Source organism: Ictidomys tridecemlineatus (assembly GCF_052094955.1).
Source record: "Ictidomys tridecemlineatus isolate mIctTri1 chromosome 12 unlocalized genomic scaffold, mIctTri1.hap1 SUPER_12_unloc_4, whole genome shotgun sequence".
NCBI lineage: Eukaryota > Metazoa > Chordata > Mammalia > Rodentia > Sciuridae > Ictidomys > Ictidomys tridecemlineatus.
This window is the reverse complement of record NW_027520962.1, coordinates 316,789-330,250: the sequence shown is the minus strand read 5'-3', so window position 1 is coordinate 330,250 and position 13,462 is coordinate 316,789. Positions and strand designations below refer to the sequence as shown.

At 40.1% G+C, this 13,462-nt stretch overlaps 1 pseudogene; it reads left to right on the top strand.

Moving 5' to 3' along the window:
• Positions 1-514: 514 nt before the first annotated feature.
• Positions 515-12,555, top strand: LOC144372314 (mitoregulin-like; annotated as a pseudogene).
• Positions 12,556-13,462: the final 907 nt, after the last annotated feature.

Sequence of the window (13,462 nt, the reverse complement as noted above, 5' to 3'; positions counted from 1 at the left end):
GTGCCTCACACATGCTGGGCAAGAGCGCTTCCACTGGGCCCCAGCCCCAGCCCCAGCCCTAAGAACTTCATTTTCAATTTAAAGAAAGCTAATGATCAATTTAACTTAAAAACCCATAGTAAACTCAGTGTCAGGAAAAAAAAAAATTTGTGTAAGTAAATGAGACTTCTTTTTCAACTGTAAATTTTATAAAATTAGATACAGATCAAATATCTCCACTGAAAACTCGGTGTTTAAAAAGTATGATTGATGTTAATTGTAAAGATATACACCAAGTTTCAAAGACAATACAAAACCCAGAAATCTCTTAAATAATTTCCAAAGTGATGTTGAAATGATAAGATATATTATTAAAAACAATTTTATCTGCTTGTACTTATTTTTGAAAAAAACGAGTTACCAGAGGATTTTAAGTTGCACACGTGGTTCAAATTCTATTGCTGAGCAAAAATAAAGAGGTGCTGAGCTTACACTTAGCAAGACACCAATGTCAGCTAATAGTGCAGGGAAACATCTGATTAATGATAGATGGGACACTGTGGAGGGCCTAGAGGGGTGCAGAGGGGCTCTCCAAGCACTGGGAAGGTCTCTGGAGAAGGCCAACCTGTTGCTGACACACCCAGCAGGACGCCCCGCGCAAGCCGCTGCTCCGCTGGCTCTTCACCCTGTGCCCGCTGTGAACGCGGCGTTGCTTGACCCTCGCGCAGCGCCGTAGGCCGCGGTGCACGCTGGGCGGCCGCGATGGCGGACTTGTCGGAGAGGACGCTGCAGGTGTCGGTGCTGGTGGTTTCGTCTCCGGAGTGCTCGTCGGCTGGCAGGCGAACCGGCTAAGGAGGCCTGGAGGAAGCAGAGGCTGCAGGACAAGCTGGCGACGACGCAGAAGAAGCTGGACCTGGCCTGAAGCAGCAGGTACGGTGGGGCCGGGCACACCCCGGGGTGGGCGAGGGGGCGCGGGGCGCCACGGCGCTTTCCTCCCAGCGACCCCAGTCCCTGGGAGCCGGCGTCCGACCCAAACGCTCCGCACCCGCGACCTCCCCGCGCCAAACCCCGCTCCAGCCCGCGCTAAACCCCGCGCGAAACCCCGCTCCAGCCCGCGCTGCGCCCGGCCGGGCCAGCCACGGAACCTCCCGACCGTCCACGACAGACCGCGTCCCCTGCCCTGACGGCCCCAGCCGCAGGGTCTGCAGCCCAGGGCCTCGCTGGAGCTGCCCTACCCGCGCCCGCTCCGCGCTTTCCGGGGTCCCTGTCCCTGGAGCCACCGCTCTTGGGGCCCAAGCCTCAGGAAGAGTCCTACTGTGTCAGGACTGCAGGACCTGGAGGGCGAGCAGGGACGTTAACTAGAGGACACACAAGTGATGTCAGCATGAAAGTTAACTTCAAAGCTAAACCAGTGGCAAAGGAGATGAACTCTCCCAAAGACTGTGAAAATGACCACTCTCAGTTTTTGGGGAGGCGTGACCTGCCTGGCACCTAGACTTGCTGCTCCAGGGTGTCAGGTTCAGCTTTCTGGAAAGCACTGCGAGGAGGTGTAGCCCATGTGCATGCGCCCAGGCTGGGTAGTGGAGTTCCAGAAACCTGCCCTATGTAATAATGAAACGTTGGGACAGAGATTGATAGATAGTAAAAGTACTTTGCTCATTGTTGCTTAATAGAAAAAATGATACACTTTAATGAGAAGTAATAGGGGAATGAATAACTTTTGATGGGATATAATACTACTATTACTAAACTTTTGTTAAATGTTAATGTGTTAGGGAAAATATTTGTGATCAAATGGCAAGTTAACAAAAACAAAACGGAATAAAAGGTATCTTAATGACGTTTTTCTATATATAGTACATGAAAACGATATAAAAGAAAACATGCTGAAATGGTATCTCTGTGGTGGAATGCTGGGAGTAGTGTTTTTTTCTCATTTTTAAGTACACCGAATGCCTATGCCTTTTTTTTTTTCCAGTACTGAGATTGAACCCAGGTGTGCCCTATCACTGAGCCACATCCCAGCTCTTTTATTATTTATTTGTTTTTGTGGTACTGGGGATAAGTCTGGGGCCTTGTGCATGCTAGGCATGTAAGTGCTCCACCACTGAGCCACATCCCTAGCCCTTTTTATTTTTTATTGTGACACAGAGTCTGGCTAAATTGTTGAGGCTGGCCTTGAACTTGTGATCCTCCTGCCTTAGCCTCCATAGTAGCTTGGATTATAGGTGTGTGCCATTTCATCCCAGGTCTATTACCTTTCGAGAAAAAAAAGTAAATAGCAATTAATAGGTTCATTTTTTTTTTAAGATTCTTTATCAGTTTGCAAATTTTATTTTGTAAAAAGGATCTATTGCCAAGATTTTTACTCTAAATAAAATTATTTATATCAGTTAAAAATAAGCCAGGCACGGTGATGCAGGCCTGTAATCCCAGCAGCTCTGGAGGCTGAAGCAGGAGTATGGTGAATTCAAAGCCAGCCTCAGCAAAAATGAGGTGCTGTACAACTCAGTGAGACTGTCTCTAAATAAAATACAAAATAGGGCTGGGGTCATGTGCCCCTGAGTTCAATCCCTGGTACCTAAAAAGAATTTTAAAAAATAAATTTTAAAATGTACCAAAGAATTTGGCACATAAATATTTAAGTGACTTTGTATTGGAATCACAGTGGTACAGCAAAAGCAAAATTGTCTCCTGGTAGAAATGAAAAATAAAACTTGATGGAGTATTGACTTACTTACTGGTAATTTACTGTGGTTCTGCACTTAATTTTAAATTTAGTAGGACATTAAGAGAACCAGGAAATTTTTCAAAAGTAAACTATAAAAGCAGTTAGTAAAGCAAAAATAAAAGATGATTACAAAATTATTCAACTTGGGGACAAATTGATTCAGGAACCACTTGATACCTTGAATATCTGGAAAGGATGTTTTAATAGTATTAGCTCATTCTTTCTTGTATCCACAAAAGAGACCTGAAAAGAAAGTGGACGGACGGGGCTGGGGATGTGGCTCAAGCGCTAATGTGCTCACCTGGGTTCGATCCTCAGCACCACATAAAAATAAAATAAAGATGTTGTGTCCACCGAAAAGTAAAAAATAAATATTAAAAAAATTTTTTTTCTCTCTCTCTCTCTCAAAAAAAAAAAAAAAAAGAAAGTGGAATAAATTTCCAGCATGGTATCCATGGGACAAGGAATCAGCTTCCTATTTGGGTTACTGAGTGTATGAATTTTGTAAATAACTCAGGTGGATGCCAAATAATAAGGACAGAGAAGAAGCTAGTGGAATTTACTTTTTTATCTACTTTATCTTTTGCACATAATCTGCAAGAAAAGAAACCAAAGAAAGATGTGCCTTTTTGGAGGGTACATTGACAAAGATGCAAGTAGTCTTTAGTAACACAGGAAGTCAAGACAAAGTCATGTAACATTCGATGCAATGAATACTATTTGGTAATAAGGAATAAACTTATGATACAACAGTGTGGAAGCATAACATTACATGGTTCATGTAGACAAGAGTTCATACTGTACAAGTTCATTTATGTAAAAGTTCAAGAGCAGGCAAAATTTAGGGTGGACAAAAATCAACACAAGTTTGTCTCAGGAGGAATGGGATGGAATTTACTAGAAAGGACATTGGAGTTCTTCTATGAGGTTTCAGTTATAAACACACATGTTTGTCAAAATGCAGCAGATATACCTTTTAGGTTTGTGCATGTCTTTGTATGTTTTGCATCAAATATTCAGCTCTCTTAGTGGTACCTATAGCACATTATTTAGGGGGCAGTGTATTGGTGACTGCGGTTGACTTCGAAATGCATAAAAATAAAGTGGGTTGATGGATAGATAGATTAAATAAGTAGGGTAAAATGTGAACAGTAGAATCGAGGTAGTGGCATATAGGTATTTGGTATAAAATTCTTTTGACTTTATTGTATGCCTAAAAGTGTTTATTTCATAAGGGGAGAAAAGTAAATAGACATAACTGAAATGTAAGAATCATAACTTAATATGATGTTTTAAACTGTCTCCGTTTGCCGTAGGTTGATAGTCTGCTTTCTGAGAGCTGATTGAAAGAAGCTCTAGAACCTAATAAAAGTCGAGATATTTACCAAAGGTAAAGTATGCTCAATTATTGGGTTTTCTCGGGACTAAGCTTATATCTCAATGAGTTTGATTTAAGGCACAGAAGTTGTTTGAGACTTTCTTGCCCTCTTTCCCTTCCTTTCTTGCTTTTTCTTTTTATTTATCTATGTTTCACCCGAAAGACAAAATAATAATGGTAGATAATATTGAGGTAACAGTGAATAAGATTTTCTAAAATGTACTTTTAAATATTTCCTATCATTATCTAAATCTACCTGGTCTTAATTTGAAGTGATAAGATCAAATAAAGAATAGTAAATATTAAAAAGAAGCACCCTTCATTTATTTTATACCCTGTATGTGCCGGGCGTTATAGTCTGTACTCCTCAAACTTTTTCTTAAATTTTTTCAATAATACCATAAGGTACTTATTAACATAAATAAGAAAATCAAGGCTCACAGCAGTTAGTTAATGCATCTAGCATTACTTGGCTTTAAGACACTAAAGTTGGGAGCCTATGAAAATGTTTTAAGGTGGCTAAGAAATGCAGAATTCCTGAAGCAAGGGAGAGCACTTGAGAACCTCAGAGGTGCAGGGTTTAGTCCATTACAACCAAATGGAAGGATTGCAGGGTGATGTCATGAAGGTCTAGAAGGAACCAGCTACACCTAGTAGTTGTGGGCTTGTTGCTATTGTGCAGCAACTAAAATCTGCTCAGAATGCACTGTGGTGTCTCACGCAGAATCACCCTAGGCCCTTGGCTCATGTAGCCCAGAAATGATCAGAAATCTTGCTAGAAGCAATTTGTCTTTGCTTGGGATAATGACCTTTAATTTTCTTGAAAAGATACTGTGTTCTCTATATGAGTAAGTAGTTTCTGGTTTTAATCCCTGGGAAATTTTAACATTAAATAGACATAACGAACTAAACTGAACTAGACTGCTAACACTTTTGCATTAAGTTCAGAACATCAGAACATCATTAAGTAAATCTGCAAATTTGGGGGTATTTGAAGAGTTTATAGCATTCAGAAGAACATGAGAAGGGGCACCAGGAGATAAATAGTAAATACTTAAGTAATAAGACCATGGGGAAGAAAAGAAAAGAGCATGAGATTCATTCTATTAACTTAAACTATTTATTAGAAGTATTTGGAAAAGTGTTACTTAAGCCAGCAATTCAAAATGCCTAAAGGCAAAGTAAAATATAAATAATTTTTAAAATGTCAAATGGAATTTAATTTACCATTTATTGGCAGGATTGATTGTTTAAGGAATTATTTCAAATTAAGTTAATCAATAATAGTGAAGAAAATAATAAAAGAAATCGTGCTTGCTTTGCTAGATTTAAAAACAAAATAATATATACAGACTATATTTGAAGCCCTGGGGAAAGCTAAGTTTTGAATTTTCTTTTAAAAAATATTAAGCGTTGGGGCTGGGGATGTGGCTCAAGCGGTAGCATGCTCGCCTGGCATGCCTGGTGCGCTGGGTTGGATACTCAACACCACATAAAAATAAAATAAAGATGTTGTGTCCACCAAAAACTAAAAAATAAATATTAAAAATTCATTCTCTCTCTCTCTCTCTCCCTCTCCCCCCCCCTCTCTCTCTCTCAAAATAAAAAATATTAAGTGTTTATGGGGAGAAGAGATTGAACCCAGGCCCCTTTGCCACATGGTCACATCCCTCGTCCTTTTTATTTTTTTCTTCTGTGACAAGGTCTTGTTAAGTTGCCCTGGCTGGCCTCAGACTTTCAATCCTCCTCCTCAGCCTCTAGAGTTGCTGGGATTGTAGATGTGTGACACTCTGCCTGGCAATAATAAGTATTTTTAAGCCATAGTTAGCTTGTGAATAAAATGATCCCTTCACAGTCCCTTAAAAATTCACACTGATGTTTGCAAGTCTGAAAATGTCATTTTGCCCTTATGTTTGATTAATAGTTAGCTGGTTATAGAATTTAAAATAATTGCTACTAAAACTTTTGAAGGCATTGTTGAGTTTTCATTGCATGCAGTGATGCTGGTAAGTCCAATTATCGTTCCTTAATAATTAGCCTGTTGACTTTTAGCCTTGGTGTTTTGAAATTTTAGCACAATATATTTTGGCATTGTTTTTATCTGTTTAGCACCAAGTGGATAGTTTCACTTTGAAAACTCATATATTTCTCATGAGTTCTGGGAAATTTTATTTTACTAAAGATCACTTCTTTACTTCCATTTATTTATTTTTTCTGAAACATCTTTGAGTCGGGTATTGAATATCTTGGATAGATTGTCTAGGTTTCTAAACCTCTCATGAATACTTTTGTTGCTTGTCTTTTTCTTATGCCTGGGAGTTTCTCTTGACTTTTTTTTTTTCCCTCCTAAATGGAATTCTAATTGAGGATTGGGTAACAAATACTGACAGTATTTTGTGTAGCAGCCACAATTAATTCCATCAGACATTCCAAATAAAACACTAACAAAAATTTTTATAACTTCTATGAATGCTTTATTTTACTGATCATGTTGTTCATTTGCTAGTGTTTTTTCTTGTTTTCAGTCTTTTTTTTTATACTATCATATTCCTGCTTTCAGATTTTCTCCTTCCATGCTTAGGTTTGTTTTTAAGTTTTCTTCTGTTCTTTGAATTGTCTTTGCTTCCTTGTTGCTCGGATTCCTATTTATTTATTTATTAATTTTACATTTTATCCTTATGTTGATGGTTTTCTTTATTTAGTCTGGTGGCCCTTTGCTATTCATTTTTATTTGAGAATGTGAGCCTGGGTTGATTATTCTAGAGCCCTTTCTCGGGTTCTTCCACTGTGGCATATCTTGGTGTCTTTCCTGTTAGCACCATATGCTGAATGCAAATCAAGTTCTTTGCAGGTGGACAGGGCTCATCATGGGGTCAGGAACCAGCCTTTAGTCTGAGGAGCCTTCAGTGCAGGAATAGGTGTGCTGGAAAGTTCTTTTGTAATTATGATTCTCCCCAAATCATTTTATTATTATTATTATTATTATTATTATTATTATTATTATTATTATTATTATTATATTTAAGAAGAATCTTCTGGTTCAGTGGGAAAACAGAAGGTGAGATAAGAGAAGAGAGCTAACAGGCTCAGGATTTCTGCCTGTGTGACACTTGATAAGAGTGTCACTTGATAAAAGAACATGCTTCTGTTTTTTCCATGCAGCAGAAATTTGTTGCCCTCTCTTGCTGGCCCATGATCCTTTCCCATTCTTTGCTGTTTGGGGTTATTACCTTCGAAAACACTTTAGTCATTTTTTGTTCTGTTTCAGGAGGCAGCGAAGATGGGTGTGTGCTTAGTTTTTATCCTGAACCAGGAATCTTAAGTATCTGGGCTGTTTGAGGATTTGATAATTTTATAGATATGAAAGAGATAATTATAATTATTTTCTTGGATTGTGTATTATAAAAAAATCATTTTGCACTCTGGCTCTCAAGTGAGATTTCTGAGTTCTTTCATTCAACAGGACATCTGTCAAAATAAGCAGCTTTACTAAATCTCATCTGACAAAACTCTGCTGCTGGATTCTCCAGGGTGGGTCAGTGGCTCCTGATGTCCCAAGACCAGCAGTTGGTGAAATTCTGTCTCTTCTGCCAGCCTCAGCTTGTTGATGATGTCTGTCCTCAGAATTGCAAAGTCCTTAGGGGGCAGTATTTAAGAGCAGGAAGGGGAGGGGGTTTCTTAATGCCTTGCTATAGAGGCTGGGGGCAGGGGGCATCCTGAGCATGCTCTTTTATGTTCTGTTGGCCAGCCCAGGTGTCCCCCCACCACCTGCAGTGGAGGCTGAGAACAGAGGGCAGGTCACAGGATAGAGGAAGCCAGAGGAGGGTTTGGGGCAGGCACCTGGCAGGGTGAACCAGTTTCATGTTGCCATTTCTCTTTTTCTGCCCATTTCACAAAGGATTTTTGACTCCTACCCCTTTTCCCTTTTATGTTACTTTATGTCATTTCACTCACATCTGTAAGAGAAAAACAGCTCCAATAACACAGAAGTCACTTTCTTCAGAGAGTGAGAGAAAAGCCAGGGCTCCGAATACTAAAAAAAAGATTTGATTTTTGAAAACTCCTCTGGGTGCCACAGCACGCACCTGTGATCTCAGTGTCTTAGGAGGCTGAGGCAGGAGGATCATGAGTTCAGAGGCAGCCTGAGCAACTTAGTGAGTCTCCAAGCAACTCAGGGACACCCTGTCTCTAAATAAAATGCAGAAAAGGGCTGGGGATGTAGCTCTGTGGTTCAGTGCTCCTGGATTCAATCCTTAGTATTAAGAAAAAGAAGGAAAACTCCGCTATCATCAGTTGTACCCCATTTTTGGTCATTTTTTGTATCTCTTCTCTGGGTGTCTGAGACTTAAACTGAGTTATATGAGCTGTCTCTGTAGCCCAAAGCATTGCACCTGTCCCGAGAGCCTGTTCAAAAGGGGTGTGCAGTGGCAGTGGCAGTGGCAGGAAGAGGCAGCCACTGCCACTGCCACTAGTCTGCATGCCCACTCGGAGTCCGGGTGCCTACCTGCCCTCCCTGCTGCCCTCCCAGGGACCCACTGTGGTTCTTTTTAGAACCTTACTTTCTCTGCCTGGAGTCGGGCTTGTTGGGAGACTTACACAGCTGTGGTGGGGGTCAGTTGTGTCTCATGTCCAGTTCCTTGGCCTTGGCAACTGTAGAGCTGGGGAGGCGTCTTAGAACCCAGAGCCCCTCCTCATTTTAGACTCAGGAGACTGAGGCCCCAGGTCCCTGACATTTCTGAGCCTGGTTTTCCTGCCCAGGGCCTTGGAGCGCCCCTTGGATCATCTAAAGCAATGGGTACAAAGGTTTTTACATGTGGATTTTTAAACATTATTTTTAACAGTAGCCAATGGCCTTGCCTGCTTAGTGATTGAATGATTTTTTTTAATAGCTTTCTAATTGTGACAACAGAAAAATCGTTATATTTTCTTTCTTTTTTAAAAATTTAGATGTATCCAGTTAACATAGGCAATAGATGAGAATAAAAATGTTCTTCAAAAGCTAAGAAAAGTAAGTATTATGTGAATCATATTAGAAAAAAAACTTTTTATATAAATATTTTCACTAAGAGGAATGAATTGGAGTCGGTAAGTTCCTGGGTTTGCATTAGAAATAAAGCCCAACCCAGAGGTGCTGAGTGGGGGCATGGTCTCCCAGGTGTGCTTCAGAGCAGAAGAGAACCTCCAGCCCTGCTGAGCTCTTCAGCATTAAGGACCCAGAAACCCAGACACTGCCTTTCAAATGTGTGCATTGTATAATTTAGATGAGGTGCAATTTGGAGCCATTTTGATTTTAATCCCACTGTGGGTAGAGTCTAGCCCCGGGTGAGTGGAAGGAAGTCTGGTCTCAGTGGTGGCTCTCACAGCAATGACTGCCAGATTGGAGGAGCCAGCTTTACCCTTGGCCATCCCTTCAGGAGTTTTTTTTTTTTTTCCTATGGGCCTGAGTTTCATCTACGTGTCTAGGGCTAGAGGCTCATGGAGCAAGTGGAAGTCACCTGAAAGTGTCCCCTGCCTGTGTCTGAATCCTTGTTACTGCATCTGAGTATCTCTTCTGCATATCTGCAGTAACACAGAACTTTTCAATGCAGGAGGCAGGCTCGCCCCGAGTTTGAAAACTTAGTTAACCCACAGATGGGAAAACAGCCTTCAAAGGTGAAGAAACAATGTCTCTGTCAGTAAGCAGCAGAACCTGGGACCAGCCCTCTCCTTTCTGACTCTGGAGCCAATATCCTGTCAGACCCTGTCCCCTACTTGACTCTAGAGTGTCTGCAGTGCTCAGCAAGAAACAAAACGAAAACAAAACCATGTGGTTTTGTGTTTTCATTTGGCTTGCATTCCAACTCAATTACTTAACTACATTTCTTGTAACTCTAATGTATTTCCCTAAGGTAAGTATAATCTCACACTAGTCTTTATTTTGTCCTACAGCACTTACTGTGGTTTTTATTGTTATTTTTTTAAGATGAATGTAATTAGGAAACTAAAATTCATTTCTCAATGAAATATTCTCTCCTAGGCGGATGAGTCTGCACCCGTCGGGAACTATAATCAGAGAAAGGAGGAGGAGCAGAATTTCTGGACAAGCTCACTCAACAGCTGCAGGCGCTTGCTGTGACCACAAGCAGAGAACATAGAACTGAGTATGCCATCTTCTTGCCTTCATTCCTTTCTTTCAGATATTATGTTGCTATCATTTTTACATTTGATTCTGAAATAAATATATGCTATAACAGCATAGATATGAAGAAATGACCACAATGGTCTGAATAATGAGCAGTTATTGTGCATGATAGGACATGTCAAATCCCAAGAGAGATGTAAAGATGTGCACGTCCTAGTCTTTGTCCTCAGATTACTCAAGATGTAGTTGGGAAAGCAAAACAGAGGTGCGAGAAGCTACGTAAACAAGTGTTAAATAACTAGGATGACGCCCTGAGTGTCAGTGTTGATGGGTAAGGAAAATGACTTGCAGTGTCTACTGACAGGGTCCCCTGTCTTTTTTTTTTTTTTTTTTTTTAATAATATTTATTTTTTAGTTCTCGGCAGACACAACATCTTTGTTGGTATGTGGTGCTGAGGATCGAACCTGGGCCGAACGCATGCTAGGCGAGCGCGATACCGCTTGAGCCACATCCCCAGGCCAGGGTCCCCTTTCTTATAAATGTTTTTTAAAAATTTGAAGTAGACACATAATTGTTTTTCTGCTGGAGAGAATGTTAATAATCTCTCTTACAAATTACAAAAGACTTGTAGGTATAAACAAACCCAATTTGTAGGGAGCAATAAAATATCAATTATTTAGACCCTTCAAATGCTGTTCCCCAGCTTTTTACACTGTGGGAAAAATGCTAAGAATATTGACTCGAAGATTCTAGAATTTTCACTGAATTCTAGCATTAAGAATGTCAGAATAGTGATATTTTACTTAACTTTTCCACCACAAACAACTATAAAAATCTGTGCAAATAAATAATATGCATTCTTTTCAAATGAAAATATAACATTAGTCAAAATGAGCCATATAGGACCAGAGAGCAATTTTCAATAAATTTCAAAGAATAGAAATTGTATATATTTTTTGATCTCTTAGAATTTTATTAAAGCTCAGTGACAGAAAAATAACTAGATATCATTAAAAGTCTGCAAATTAAGTTACATACTTTATCTGTATGATGCATTAATTCAAGAAAGTGTTGCACTGGAAATTGGAAAATATTTCAAATGATAAAAATGTATGACTCTGGGGCTGGGTTGTGGCTCAGCGATAGAGTGCTTGCCTAGCACGTGTGAGACGCTGGGTTTGAGCCTCAGCACCACATAATACCTTTATTTATTATGTCCAACTACAACTAAAAAAATATTTTAAAAAGTATGTATAACTCATGGGTTGCAGCCAAAGTAGTGCTTAGAAAGGAATTCATAGCTTCAATGAATAATTTTAAAAGATACCAAAAATCAATTATTGAAGCTGTTAACTTAAGAAGCCAGAAAAAGAATAAGGTAAACCCAAGGGAAAGGAAAAAATACAATGGGAACAGAAAACAGTGACATCAACAGATAAACAGTGGTGCAATCAGCAAAGCCAAACATTGACTTTTCTGTAAATATTAATCAAACTGATAAATTCTTAGCAACACTGATTAAGAGGAAAGAAATACAATAGTGATGAAGATAAATGGCTCTAGGTATATCCAGATACTCCAGTATACATTCAAGAGCTCTACCACTGAGCCACCGCCTCAGCCCTCATCCTAACTGGCTCTGATGGGAAGCTCACTGCAGGCAGACATTGTTCTAAACACTTTACGGATTGTCACTCACCTGATCCTCATGATAGCCTTAGGAGTCAGGTTCTGTTGTTATCTCAACTTTATTTATGAGAAAGGGAGAGCTTACAAGAAGGTCACCCACGGAAGAGAGAGAGCCAGAATCAAAACCCCCACTTGTGTTTCAAGCACTGTGTGAGAGCGCTCAAGCAGCTGAGCACTCCTGAATGGGGGACCCAGGCCGTGGGTGGGGTGCTCTTGTAGCCCAGGCCTCGCTCATATCAGCCGGTTCCTTGTCCACCCTCAGTCCTTCAGGTCACGTGTGCTCAGCACGGTTGTGGGAACCATTAGTTGTACTTTCCTTTCATTGCTTTTTTTTTTTTTTTTTTGGCCAGCTCCAAAAATGGAACAGTTCTTCAAGGTACAGAGGTTCTGCTCCAACTGGGTTTGTATTCGCATGTTTTTTCAAGAGATCTCATAAATGCTTTTTGTAGAACTGATGTGCTTACTGACAAAGAGGAAGATGAGGATTCTTCTGAGGAAGATGAAGAAGATGAAGATGATGACGAAATGGAAGAAAGTGGTGGAGAAGAAGAAGAATCAGCAGAGGAAGAGGAAGAGGAACAAGAAAATGAATCTCCTAAACAAACAAGTAGATTGGAGATTTTACTGCTCAGCAAGTTGGGGACCTTACATTTAAGGTAAGTAGAGAAGACGGGGACCTAGTGTAAGGAGAATGTTTCTAAAGGCTCAGTCTGTTTAAATAAGGGATTATGATTTACAAGCAGTAGTTATGTGAGAGTCTATTATTAACGTTACCTGTTCTAAAGATGTGGCTTTAGTGTTGATAAATCTTAACAAGGGGTAAAATTTTATAATTAGTTTCTGAATGTCATATGTACCAAGTTATTCAGGTGGGTTAGGCAGTGTTCTAGCTGAGGTAGGGGGAGCACTATCACACTTCTTCCTGTTGGCTTAGACTTGAAGGGGCGCACGTCCATTCTAGGCCTGTGCATACATAAGTGGCAGGTGGGATAGAAAAGTGAAGTTGTGGGGTTTTGTTTGTTTATGCAGAGCAGGGATCAGACCTGGCCTAGCCGGGCAGGTGATCTACCCCTGAGCTACAGCCTCAGCCATGCAGGTGTGGTTTGTAAAGGATTTGAGACAGTTTTCTGCTAGTGAAATGATTCAAAGAAATTTTTATTGAATATATAAATCTTGATCTTTTGTTCAAAATGTGACACTCATTAATAGTAAAATATGCAAGAATATTGTACAAGTAATATCTTTATTGTTTTTTGTTTGGTTTGGTACCAGGGATTGAACTTGGGAGTGCTTTACCACTGAGCTACGTCCCCACCCCTTTTTATTTTTACTTTGAGACAGGACCCCTTGCTAAGTTGCTTAGAACCTTGCCAAGTTGCTGAGGCTGGCCCCAAACTTGTAGTCCTCCTGCCTCAGACTCCCAAGTCACTGAAATTACAGGCATGTGCTACTGCACTGAGCTAATACATTTTAATTCATAGGTTTTTATTTAACTTTTCCTGGAAAAATGCCACCAATACTAAATAATAATGTATATTCTAAGAAAGTCTTTGCTTTTACATG